The 13,444-nt window shown below is 41.5% G+C and overlaps 1 protein-coding gene across 1 annotated transcript in view; it reads right to left on the bottom strand.

Moving 5' to 3' along the window:
* The window catches only part of ITPR2 (inositol 1,4,5-trisphosphate receptor type 2), a 244,644-nt gene that overhangs the window by 51,596 nt on the left and 179,604 nt on the right, over positions 1-13,444 (bottom strand). The window lies entirely within an intron of this gene.

The raw sequence follows: 13,444 nt of genomic DNA, 5'->3' as shown, positions 1-13,444 counted from the left end.
GGGGGGGGGGGCAGGGGAGGGAGGGTAAAGGTTACTTTTTATGACTAGAATGGTATAAAGGGATCTAAAGGAGTGAGGTTTAGAGCAAGCCTGTTTACTGTAAAGCCTGTCAGCAATCAGGCTTTTCAAGGAAGAGTCAGTTCACAGGCTAAGTGTCAAACATGTGGTTTCCTAGGAAAGGTTGATGGAATAGTACAAAAAGCACTGGATAACTGGCAGAGAAGTAGAAATAAAGACACAAAGAGCACAAATACCTCCTGGGCCTTGATACAATTTACATTTATAGTATTACTACTAAGAAGTGTTACAAACATCTAAAAAAAATAGAAACAAAATTCTTGAAATAGTTACTATCCTCGCTGTAATTCTCTCAGTTCTTCTCCCAGCTGCAAGGCAGCAGTAAGGCCGGCATGTGATGGGGCACACAGAGCACTCCTGGCAGGGAAAGGGCACTGGGTCGGTCAGCACCAGGAGTGTGATGGGGACTGGGGCTGTTTTGGGGAGGGAGCTGGGTGTGGATATGCCTGTAAGCTGTCACACTGCACAGAGCTCTCTGCCCTTGCCTCACTCCCCCTCTGGGGTGCCAGCCTGCCCCCTTGAGCCTGTCAGGGCAAGGAGGCCACTCCACAGGCCTGGAAGTTAATGAACTACAGCCCTTGGGGGAAGTGAGGTGAGAGTGTTTATACCTGATGCCAAAGGCGTGACATCTGGGAGATCTGCGGTAAATTATCTTCACCCCTACCCTGTCAGTAACCACACACCTGCAATGTGGGTTGCCAACCCAAAGGCCAGTGGTCTTTCACCAGGGGAAATTGTGACAAAATGTAACTTGCAACAACAGCAAAATAATGCTCAGATGAGTCTCACCTTGCTGTGCCAACAGGCTTGTGCAGCTGGAGCTCATTTACAGCCTCAATCTCTTCCTCTTCAGTCCCCTTGGCTCCCAGAGCCAGGGAGTGTGAGATCTGGCACCACCAAACCCCCTCACCAGGTATAACCCAGTCAGCTCACCAAACACTTCATTTTCTGCTTAGAGAGCACGAAATGATAAAACAGCTGTCTGGGGACTGACAAGAAAACCCTCAAGGACTGAGAAAAAACAGCCAAGAGAAAGTCAAACAAGTAGCAAACAGAATGAGTGACAGACAGAGGAGTATAGGAGATAGAAAAGGAGCTCCTCTTCTTTGGTGTGCCAGGACCTTACCACATGCCAGCTCCCTGGCCAGGGCAAAGGAGAACATTCCAACTCCACCAAGGAGAGAAAAAACAAGGAGAGAAAAAAGCAGGGAAAAAGGAAACGTAATCTTAACCATAACTGAGCAGAAATTTTTATTCCAAGTAGCTGTACTAAAAGCAATAACAACTCCTCAGCTCCCCACGTTCCAATCAAAACTGAATGGTACTTTCTGCAATACAGAGGGCAACTTCCTTTCCAGAAGTCATTACAGTTTTACAGAGTGACACCTTTGCACTCTGCCACAAAGCAATCTGTTAACAAACATTAGGAACAGCAGGGATGGAGCAATGGGAGACTCTCAAATCAAGTATTCATTGATTTCATTTAGACAATTATACTGTACAGAGCAACCAAAAGTGTTTAGAGTTAATCTTTCCCTGATGGCTTGTGGTACATGAGAGGGTCCCTGGGTGGTCTAGATGCTTTGGAATCTGTTGCTGGGTCTTCCACGGTCTCATGTAACCTCTGAGGCTCTCCTCCCCAGCCTCCACATGGGGCACACTACAAATTGTGGCTAATAGTGATCTACCTCACAGGGGAGAAATAAAACACCTCAATATTATCACATAAGAGAAACCACCACAGCTAAGTGAACTCTATCACTATTATGTTTGCAGCCCCCCATAGTAATTTCTTTGCTATTTTTATTGTGGTTTTGCTGTTCTTTTTTACCCTGATGAAAACCAGCAGAAGACAAAATGACTTGTTAATATTTCAAAGAACTTTACTTCCACTTGCCTCCTTTTTAATTTCTTTTGCAGGCAAAGCTGAGTTCCAAAAACATGAAGTGCACATGTGTGGGGAAGTTCAGGTCAGACAAAATGTGCTGCAACCAGACAAAATTAATTTGAGGTGGGTGGATGTGAAACATCTCCACAGGCTACATGTAAAATGTCACAGGCAGCCGTGCCTGCTTGAGTCAAACCAACACAATGCATACAATTGGATTTTGGTGTACTTTGGCCATATCGGATAGCAGTGGACATAGGATGTGGACAGCAGTACACAATCCAGAATATTCCAACAGGAGAACACAACTGCACTCAGAGACTGCCTCTTGTGATTACTGTAAGCAAAATTTTGCAAATATTGCAAATGGAGGATAGAAGAAAATCAGATGATAGAAGTGTCAGACTTGATTTTAAGGAGGTAACAAGAAAGTTCAGTGGCAAAGAAAGAAAAGGAGAGCAGAGTTTCTGCCATCAGTCTCCTTCAGAGCAGAGGAAGATCCCAGCCACATGCTATGCCATAAAAAGCAGATAAAACCATTGGCACCAATGTTGTATAGACACATTTTGGGAAAGGCCCAAACCATCAGGTATATGCATCTCAAATCTGCAGAGCGAGAGAACAGGTCACCTCTAAAAGCCACCAACACTTTATATACATCCAAAATACATAATACATACATACACCTGAGATAAGAGAGCTGTGAAAGGCACATCCTTTTCAGGAACTCTTAAAATCCTTTTGCTCCCAAGGCCTTCACTTTCTAATGTTTCTCTTCTTTGCAGAATGGGACTCTCTGCCAGCTATCTTCTGTCTACTATGTTGCTTCTCTAGAAAAGGCAGGCTAGCACAAACAAAAGGAGGAATTGCTGCTGACTCTTACTTTGGGGGCAATGTGGTGAGGAGAACCACAATTTCAAGTTCTTAAGAACAGACAGACTTCCTTTTGTGAGCCATAAGACCAGGAGATGTTGACTGGCACTCAACATCCTCTGGCACGATGAGCAGGAAGTTCCTCATGGGCTGATCCTTCCAGAATGGACTCATCCTCTTCTTCAGGATCTACCCACACTTGCCTTCTCTCTTACATTTTCAGTATAGTGTCATGGTTTCTTTGGCACACTGTGACCCCTTCAGCTGGATGCAGGTCACCAACCCAACATGACATCACCAGCTCTATCACAGGCAGCTGTGGCTTGGAAGACAGCCCTTGCAAAGGCTAGGCTAAACCATCTCTCTGTCTTCAATAAGGCACATTGAAGGGGCTTAACTCCTCAGCTGAAACCTGGAATTATGGCTCAGGCTGTGATTTCAAGTTACATTGATGTCAAACCAAAAACCCTGTTCATAGCCAGGCCTGTTCCCATCCCACCTTCTGAACACATAGTTCCACAAAATTCAGAAAAGCGTAACTTGCTCATTCAGAGTCAAAAACATATGAGACTGCAGCAGCAAGCAAACAGCTGAAGCTGAAACCTGTTGAATCCACAGTAGACCTGGATTTCCTACTATCTGCTGGGCCTGATGTATGTGCATTGTAGGGTTACAAAACAGAGCAGTGTACAAGTGTGGAGATGGACAGGAACTGAGAGATGACTCCTCTCAAACAATTACAATGCTGAGATTTTCCAACATTTTCAACCATGCTGTTGAATCTCTGCCTCCCCCTTCAATCAGCAGAGCAAAACATCCCTAAAAAATGAAACTAGGAGCATAGGATCAGCAAGAAGAGAATGTAAAATGATGAGTTGCTCATTCCAACTCTGTATTATGGCTATTGTCCTCAGGAGAGCACTTTCTCTTGGCACCTATGAAGTAAGAGTTCATGGTAGGAGTAAAAATTTCATCTCTCTCCTTACCAGATATTCACAAATAATGCTGTTTTACCCAACCAATTTAAATGGTGTTCTGCAGACCCAAAGACAGAAAAAGCTGGAAACATTTTCCAAATGAAGTTCGTTTAAGGTTACCACAGACCATCGTTTGTGAAACAAATTCTGAAAATCCTTGCCCATAGAAAAAGACAGAGAAAAGGCTTCTTTAACCCCAGGTTGATTAGATGCTTATCTGTGTGCACGTCTGAAGGTGATCATAAGTAACTGATCACCTCACTTTTGGTGTAGAAAAGCATAATCAGATGTTAAAACTAAACTTCACAGCTGGACACTTTTATTCAGTATCTCATAAAGCTGCCTCAGAGAAAGTGCAAGGTGAACCTCATTTTCACTCTTCTGCACTTTGTTAAATGAATGAAATACAGAGGATGGCAACTGAGCTCTGCTGATTTGTAGATTACAAATTCAGATCTTGTCTGGAAAACTCTATAGTGACTGATACCTAATTAAATTGTGACATCAGAAGAGATAAGAGTTAAAATGGAGCAACTGTAAGGAACAGACATATTTTGACATTCTGTTTAATGCTCTTTATTTTTGTTAACCTGTAATTACTTCAATGACTACTGATCATAAAAAAGTATGTCTTTGTTAGAGAAGATACCCCCTCCTGATTTTAATTAAGGTGTAGGATTTCACAATGCAGATATCTGAGCCTATTGGAACTGCTCTGATACTATTAAGTGAGACCAGACTTCACTTCCATGGTATTTCCAAAGTTACCTCACTTCCTCTCAAACCAAACCCCAGCTTAGGGTAAAATGTTTTAGTTGGGCTGTACTTAGAAGAATAAGGTGCATCTTGGTTCACTTGAAGGTTACCTCTAATGGAAAAGCTCCAGCTCTGTCTCCTGTGCAAGAACTCAATGCTTTGTGTAAATCACCTTCCTTGATGAGGGGAGTTTGCAGCAATTTGAACAAAATAGCTACATTACACACATTTCTGAGCCAGTGAAATGTGCACACAGCACTCAGGGCAGGCTGAGAGTGCAGTGTGCTTTGAAGGGTGGCTTTGGAAAGATGGTACTTTGTAGTCCCACATTTATTGCCTCTCGATGGCTTCTGGATTGAGTTTACTCAGTTTCCAAGGAAAATTATGCTTAATTCTACATAATGCTTCTCCAAGCAATTTCAATCTAAAAGTTTAAAGTCAAGCCAACCTCCTTGTGACCCCTATATCGTCACTCTTAAAGCACGACAAATGTGAACAGGCAGCTTCAGGGCAAGTTTCTGGTTTGACGGCAACAGGGCAAGTTTCTACCAGTATAAATCAGTATTGCTTGCCTACTTGAGTGGAGGCATTCCCACATGACCAGCTGTGGACACAGCTAAATGAAGACCCATTCTACAAGTGGGAAGAGAAGGAAGTGCCTCATGGGTGACAGAGAACCAAAGGAGAACTGAAGTCCCTCTGCCCACCCCATGCTGCTTCAGACAGCAATAAAAAGGTAGTGTGGTTATTGCTAGGACAGGGCTGCAAACAGAGCTGAGAGCAGAGAATGTCTTGAACAGTATTTCATTGTCCCACAGCCAATTTTCAGAGTAAAACCACAGACTAAGGAGAAGATTTCACAATGCAGACATTTGATAAAGAAAGGATATTTCTTCTGGGGTAACGTTTGGGCCCCGACACCAATTCAACATATTTTCCAATAACAAAAAATCTTGTGAACCACAAAACACAAGGATTACAGAAGTTAAAGATAGAAGAAGAAACCCACAAAGCAGAAATATTAAGGCCACCTGTGCACTAGTGAAATGCACAGTTGCCACAGTCAAACAGGATATATCCCTCATTAACATTACTTATAATAAATCACACGCATATGTAGAATAGACACTTCATCCTATTCTAGAGAACTAGAACCAAAAAAATCAAAATAAGCTAAAGCTTTTGTGACCAGTCTATGGTAAAAACCTCTAGCTTGAATCCTAGCAGCTCTTAGCAGCCTAAGTCAACACAACACCAGATGGAAAACAGAGGTTCCCATGTACAACCCTATCAAAGCCAGAACAGGATTCTGAGGTGAATGTTTCCAAGGAGAAGGGGAGAAAAAGAAAACATCAAAGGACAAGTTGCTAAGGTTATAACCTGAGACCTAACATAAGCCAGAGAGGTTTATTTAACCTTTCAGGTGTTCATTAGAGTCAAGACCTCATGGCAGCCTCCATACTGTTTCTCCACCCTGCAGCTGGCTGAACGTGGAGTTACATCCCATCCTAATGAGCCACAAGGAGGGTGATGTGTGTCACTGGCTTCTGTTTCAATCTTGGCAATCTCAGTGTAAAAGCCTTGCAACATCTTCTGATTCTCCCAACATTTAATTAGCTGGTGTCATTTTGATGCCATAGCCTCTCTCATCAAGATGATAACTACAAAACAACATGTGGAGCATAAAAGTTCCATGAAAAGTTTCAGTTCTGGCAGCCGAGCTTATGAATCCCCTGACAGTCATTGGTTCCTGGGACTAGTTCCCATTAGCCCTTTGTTATGGCACTGCTATCAGCAAGAGCTTCCCTGTTAAGGACAGAGAAACAAAAAAAACACCAAAAAACTGCGAAGCTCAGCATAGCCTTGCAAAAAATGACATCCTTTAGCTTGAAAAATTTTACCTGTCCTGCAGAAAGGGAGCATCCTCATTGTGCAAACTCACACCTATTCATCCTAAAGGACAGTTTTATCCTACAGTATAGAGTCCATCATCTTCTGGCTTCAAAAGGCAGTCCTATTTATTTAATTGTGTACAGTGTTCTTCTCCATTTTTCATCTGGTACTTGAGAGGACAATCTCCAACAACATCTGCCAACTGCTTCTGGTCCACATAAGCTGCACAATTTGACAATGGTCATTGCTACACAAAATGGGAACCATCTATATCTGCACTCAATATAACCAGTGGTCTTTCTTCCAAAATAATCTCATACATGAAAACTTTTTTTTTTTTTTGGGGGGGGGAGTGTACCAGTGAGAAATGTGTAAAAACTCAAATGAACCAAGACATTTCACTCACAAAACAGAATCACCTGAAAATCTTTGCCATCAGAACCTAGGCACAAGCTAATATTTTGTAAAGACAGACATGCAACTACCTGAGGCAGAGGATGAGCAGAAACAACTCCCCAAGCTTTAAAAATTTACTGAACTAGTGTGTCCTCAGACCTCAGCTCATCCGGAGGGTCCTTGTCTGAGCTCAAAGCTGCTTCCCAATTGGATGAGCCTATCTTTTAAAGCAAAATGCCCTGGGAACTCACAGCTTCCACAGGGACAGGGAGGTTTCTTTTAGGCAAATGTTATGGCCCGGTAATGGCAAGACCACTATCAAGGGTGAAGGTAATCTTGCAAGACTTTTCCACTTGTCTTCTGCTCATCTTATTTCCATGGTATAAACATGATATTACAATTTCAGCCAGTTCATATCCACTGCAGACTACTTGGCTGTAACTGGTCCCACCAGTTCCCTATCCTAAACAGCACTTCAGGTTCTTCTTTGCTGTGTCTTAGAGACGGTGCTTGCCAATGCACATTACTGATCACTTAATTTCTGCCTTCCTTAGCAACATTTCTTTTTAAAAAGCCAAATTTCACCCTGAATTTATGCCTGACCACAATCACACTTCATGCAGGACAGTGTTTGGTTCAGAAAGCTTTGGAGGAGTCACATGCAGTGATCCTATTCCACATTTGAAAGCCCACATTTACAGTGTTACTTCTTGTTTCCTCACACATTAAGTCATGGAAGATAAGTAAGGTCTTGGCATGGAATCCCTTCACCTGGCTTGAATTATAATCAGGTCAGGACAAATGGATGAGTACAAGAATCCACATCTACCTTTTAGTGTAAGTTTTAATAATTGTCTTTTACTTTATACATGCACACATATACTCAAGGGAAAAGAAGGATGAAGGTCTAAGTGAATCTGTCTAAAAGCTAAAATACAGCAAAATGAAGGAAATCCAGGAACTGCTCCAAAGTACAACACCAAAAATAATCACCCACAAAAAAGCCCTTAAGCCCTACAATACCTCCCTCACACACATGAACACATTTGCACCCATTACTTTATGAAAGCTCTTCTTGCCTCAGCAACCCATAACAGTAGCAGCATGGGAAAGTTTATTTGAAAAACACACGCTAGAAGACTTCTGAAGTACTAATGTGCTCAGTGATTATGCACTACCCAATAAATGCCAACTTTCCACGTTAGCAAAGTGGCCGGGAAAGAGCGAGCATAGGAGGGAAGCCAACATGGCAGTCAAAGCAAAGCACTGGCGATCAAACAACCAGACTTCCTTCCCATGACAGCTCATGACTTGCTGTCTGTGCCTGCTTCTGCCTTGGTACCTTTACCTGTAACACCAGGTAGTACCACCTACTTAAAAAGGGGCAAATAAAATTAATGAGAGCTTTTAACTGCTCCAAAATCTTGTAAAAAATAAGACTAATTCTTTAAAAATTTCTGAAACAATTATTATTGTCATTTCTTTGTTCTGCTGGACAGAGATGTGAGAGTCCCAGAACCAGGCAGCTGCAGGCACAGTACTGATGTGGAAAGTAAAGGTGGTCCCAGTCCTGGGTGTACTCAAGTCTGATGAAAGCTACAGAAAGACAGACTGCAGAGAAACCCACAGAAACAAAAAGCTTTGTACATCTTAGAATTTTTCCTGTTTGGATAGCTAAATTTTTTTAAACTGACTTTATTTTGTCCTTAATGAATATATCATATCCAAGTCTCATTATCAAACCTCTCCTATTTCAAATGTCAAAACCAGTAACTTTTAAAAAAGAGTTGGTAGTGTATGCCTTCTCCAAAACTATAAATCCATGCCATCAATTATTGCCATTTTAATTGCCCAGTTAGCAAATACTCTTCATCTGTCTACACTATTAAGCAATGAAGTAAACATGACAGTAAGACATTAGTTTGATAATGCTTGCCAGGTTTGATTAAAAAAAATCTTGATTCTGTTATGAATATACTAACAAATATATAAGACCGACTTATTTTGCTCAGTCCATTTAAAATTAGCACCAGAGACAAAGATGTGTGTTCTTAGCAGCACCTGCAGTGAGAATCTTACAGTTCACAGCAGATTTACCTTTTCCTTGGTTTATTTTAAGAACTTATAAATGGAAGGACACTTCAAATTGTGTTAGTCTATCAGAAGATAACCTGGTTCAAATTTGTCTTCACTACAGTATCAGTGATAATTCTTCTAACCTTATGGGGTGAGGAAATATTTTTCATTAAGTCTTGGTGGCACCAGATAATTTTATAAATATAAGTCATTTACTTGGTTGGGATTTAAATAATATTTTAGATTAATTTCACTGAAAAAAACAAAACCAAAACAAATAACCAAACAAATAACCTTCTATTTACCTGGAAGTGACAAAGGTATAATGGAGTTCCAAGACTTGTGCTCCCTCTCCAACAGGGCATTTAAGAAGAAATTTAAAATTGAGAAAATTTTGCTAGCCTGAGAGCACAGAACGTGCATCATGAAAGGGGTGACACGCTGTGTCAGTACCCCTCCACTCCTCTCACAGCCTTAGGAACCACACAGAGGACTTTATAAGGCATTGGAAATCTGAAAGTTTTGTTACAGTTTGCTCCCTTACTCCCCCCCCGCCCCTCACATCCTTCCAGATCAAGGACATCTCTCCACAGCTCTGCAGGCAGATGAAAGAGCACTCTTGCCATGCTGCAAGCTGACAAAAAGCTATGTCGTTCTTGTGACCCTCATGAATAAAGCCCCTGCTGAAAGGTACAGGGGATTAGCTTGGGCTCCATGCCTGATTTAGACAGTTTGCATGAGCTGAAAAACACAAATACTCCAAAGTATTTTCTGTTAACAGAAGCACACACACACCCCTATATATATATACATGTGCATGCAGAGTACAGGAAACTCTAGTTATAATCACTGCCTTATCTTGCTTCACAGTATACCAAAGGAATCATGAAACTCATGGAAATACTGCCAGTGAGGTACTGTGTTTTAGTTTACAAACTTCTGAAGTACTTTGTTATGACTAACAGGCAGCAGCCAGCTCAAGCAGTCATCAGAAAAGCCAGAGGATTTCTTTAGCTTTTTCTAATTTTTTTCTTTGCGCAACCATTTAAAAACTTGATTCTCCTACACTAAAGCTCCCGCAGGTACGGACAAGAATGAAACTTTTTTTTGTGCTTCTGTGTCAAAAGCTTTGGTAGTTTCTTACAGGGACAGCACATCAAGATGAAGTGTCTTTGAGAACAGCCTTACTAACTTTGCAAAACAAAGCGTCCCCAGCTCTAACACAATCTTTTAAGAGAACAGCAGCAAAAATACCATACCTATTGACTGAGTCTGGAAGAGAAGTGGTATAAGAGGTGATAACCCTGTCCATAACACACCTCTGGCACTCACCTGAGACTACTGAAAGGAAATAGCAAGGTCAAGGCTTAGCTCTGAGCATGACGTTTGAACCAGAGAAAGAAAACAGAATCTCCTCCATGGATTTTCAAAAGAATTGTGAACCCTTTCTACCCACCAATAACAGCCAGGATGTGACCTAAAACACCAGCTCGTGTCACTGCTCCACAAACAGCTGCAGAGGAGCTAGGTCTGGAAGGAACCCCAAAACCAGGCTGCAGAGTAGAGCTGCAGCTCAGGGCAGCTCCTCATGGACAGCTCAGTTCTGCTTTCTCCCAGTGGCCCTCTCTTCTCCCCTCTGCTTATTGAGGAGCAGAAAAAAAAACAAGCAGCAGTGCCCAGACAGCCCAGGGTCAGTGCAGGGGAAGCATCAGAGCCACAGCACGTGGCACGCTCGAGGAAGATGAAGAAATAAAGGAAAGAGAGGACAAAGAAACATGTGGAGGATGTGTGATCACTGGCATGACACGGCTGCTGTACCCACACACCTCTGTGTGTCCACCACGTGCAAGGGCACATTTAAGGCAGGGGCTGGGAGGCTGTAACGAAGATTTACTAACAGAAACCTCAGCCTTGTTTGTGACACGTCTACAACTTTCTATGCACTATGGGTCAAACATTTACAAGAATGCCTCTTGCTTCTGGTAAAATCAACCACAGGAAGGGCAAGGAAGGATGTAGTGGTGGCAAAATGGAGAACCCAGCATTGCCCTGAAGAGCACAATGACAAAAACTGAAAGTCAGAGCTCCCCAAAATAAACTGTCTGTGTTTGAGGGCTGGAACAGCAAAAAGGGAAACTCTCAGTCTTGATTCTGCTATTACAGAGGGACCAAAAACCTGTAACTGCAGCAAGTGGTCACCAGGAAGTGTAAGGAAAGTGACTGAAGAGCCACAGTGGTTGTAGAAAAAAGGTAAGTCAGATGAAGTGCCTTAGCAAATACATATTATATAAATCAGGTCAGCTAAGCCAAGCAGAAGGCCCAGGCACCAAAAAGCAACTCTGACAACAAAGCAGAGGGTGTCTGGAGACTGAGCCAGCAAAGGAACCCAGCAACAATGGCCTTTCTGAGGAGGGTCCATGCTTGTATCCTGCCCATCCTAGGGCGAGCAAAAAGGGCATGCATGGAAAGAGTTTGGGGTCAAAGATTAGCAGGTCTGCATCAAGAATTGTAGTATTTCATTAGCAGAGGACACAGAAAGGCCACAAATTGCCTGGCCTTGCACTGCTTTGTTTTGATATGGGGCTTGACATGGGTGCAAATTTATTGTAAACACACGTAATATGTTACAGAAATGCAAGAAAAAGAAAACAGTCTTTTTTTTTTTTTTTTTTTTTTTTAAAAAGATGGATATTTTTACAGCATACACAGCCAATCATGACATTTAATTTTACAGAACAGGAAGGAACTCAGTAAGTTGCTGTAAAAATATCCACCCTTATGCAACCATAACGCCAACTATGGATCAGGAATAGCTATGGAGTGGCACCATGGACCTCTCCAGCACTGTGGATATGGACCTCGGGACAGAGTTTAACCTACACCTCAACCAGCTGGTGTACCTCTGGCACTAACGTCTTGTGTAAAATGACCCCAGCAGTCACTTCATATATAGCTTTAGGCCTATATTCCACTCCCCCAAACCATATTTTCTATGTCACAGACCCTGTTAAGTAATTTAACACAAACTGTAGGCAGAAGACAGAAAATACCGACATTTCAATTTGGCAGGCATTTAAATTTTCATTATAAGCATTCAGACAAGGAGTAAATTCAGACAAGGTAAGGAGCTGCAGATGCTTTCTAAAAATACTATCATCTCTGATGGGTATCTTATGTACAGTCCCACAAACAGCACGAGAGTAGAACATGGTCAACCACACCACCACCAACATAATAACAATACCTACTTATTTAAATGTTCTGTGAGCACACCAGCATAACTCAGGAACTGTTCTTCTGCATTCTTTGCTTGAAAGAAACATTGTATAACACTACTGTAAGTATAGATTGCTTTTCTTTTTTTTTTTCTGCCGAGTATTCAATTCCTAACAACACTTAATAAACATAAGGAATGAAGAACACTCTCTATCCCCATCTGTTTATTTCTTCTCACTTAGGGAAAAACATTTTTTTTTTAATTTGGCCCTTCTATGAAATACCAAATGCTGTAATTTATTATATAACAAAGAAGTTCATGGTCCTTATTCTTTCAATTACACAAAACTTTTCAATATTCTGAATGTAATTGAAAGATAAAGTATTTTTGACACCAGCTACGCTGAAGAATAAACAGTCTATTAAATAACAACCTCCAGTGTACATTCTACCTTTACCAGTAAAGAAGTAAGAGTGATCAGAAAAAGCTTGAGGGCACTACAACATAATTCAAAAGGAGAAAGCAGTGAAAAGGCCAAATTATTCTTATTTGTGAAGTAGTATATCTAAAATAATAGGAATCTTCTGAAATCAAGTTCAGTTGGTATCACAACTGAAGGCACTATTTAAAATACACCAGTAATGCTAACACAGTTTATGATTTGATTGATAGAAATTATCAGTTAATGTTAAAAGAAGACAAAGCTAAGCAGACAGTCACTGTTTTGCTCTACATTATAACAATTTGTGTGAAATTTCTCCTCAATGAGAGGACCAATATACTCAGGATCTCCCCCTGGTCAGGGAATGGCTCTCAAGGTTGCTTCTCAAGACTGAGGGATTCCTTATCACAAGAGACTTTTGGTAAGTGGTTAAGAGCATGCTAAACTCTGAATTCTTGATGGCTAAATGATATAATGGATTGATCATGCGCAGATAAACCTTTAGACAAACTGTTGGGAAAAGCTGGGACTGAGTCTGGATCCAGCTGCACCTAAACTCCCATCTGAGAAGGAGTTTAGAATGCAAGAGGATCCTTCCTTAACATCATGACTCAACAGGAGGGTCTCCCTGACAGTATGGACTGAGCCTGTCCTATATGCAGTAATCAAGTGTGCCTTGCCATTGAACCTCGTTAACCCACTGCCACATCTGCTACCAAACTTTGGTTTTTATCAATAAACACATTGTTACTTCTCTCTTATCCCTGAAGTACATGACTCCACCTGTGACAATATGGAGTTTGACCATGTAATGCTTTTCTGGAAGCCGTCACAAAACCAGTAAGACA

Source organism: Onychostruthus taczanowskii, unplaced genomic scaffold (genome assembly GCF_017590055.1).
Source record: "Onychostruthus taczanowskii isolate IOZ18803 unplaced genomic scaffold, ASM1759005v1 scaffold136, whole genome shotgun sequence".
NCBI classification, from domain to species: Eukaryota; Metazoa; Chordata; class Aves; order Passeriformes; family Passeridae; genus Onychostruthus; species Onychostruthus taczanowskii.
The sequence above is the reverse complement of the archived record's forward strand: the minus strand, read 5'-3'. Positions and strand labels throughout refer to the sequence as shown.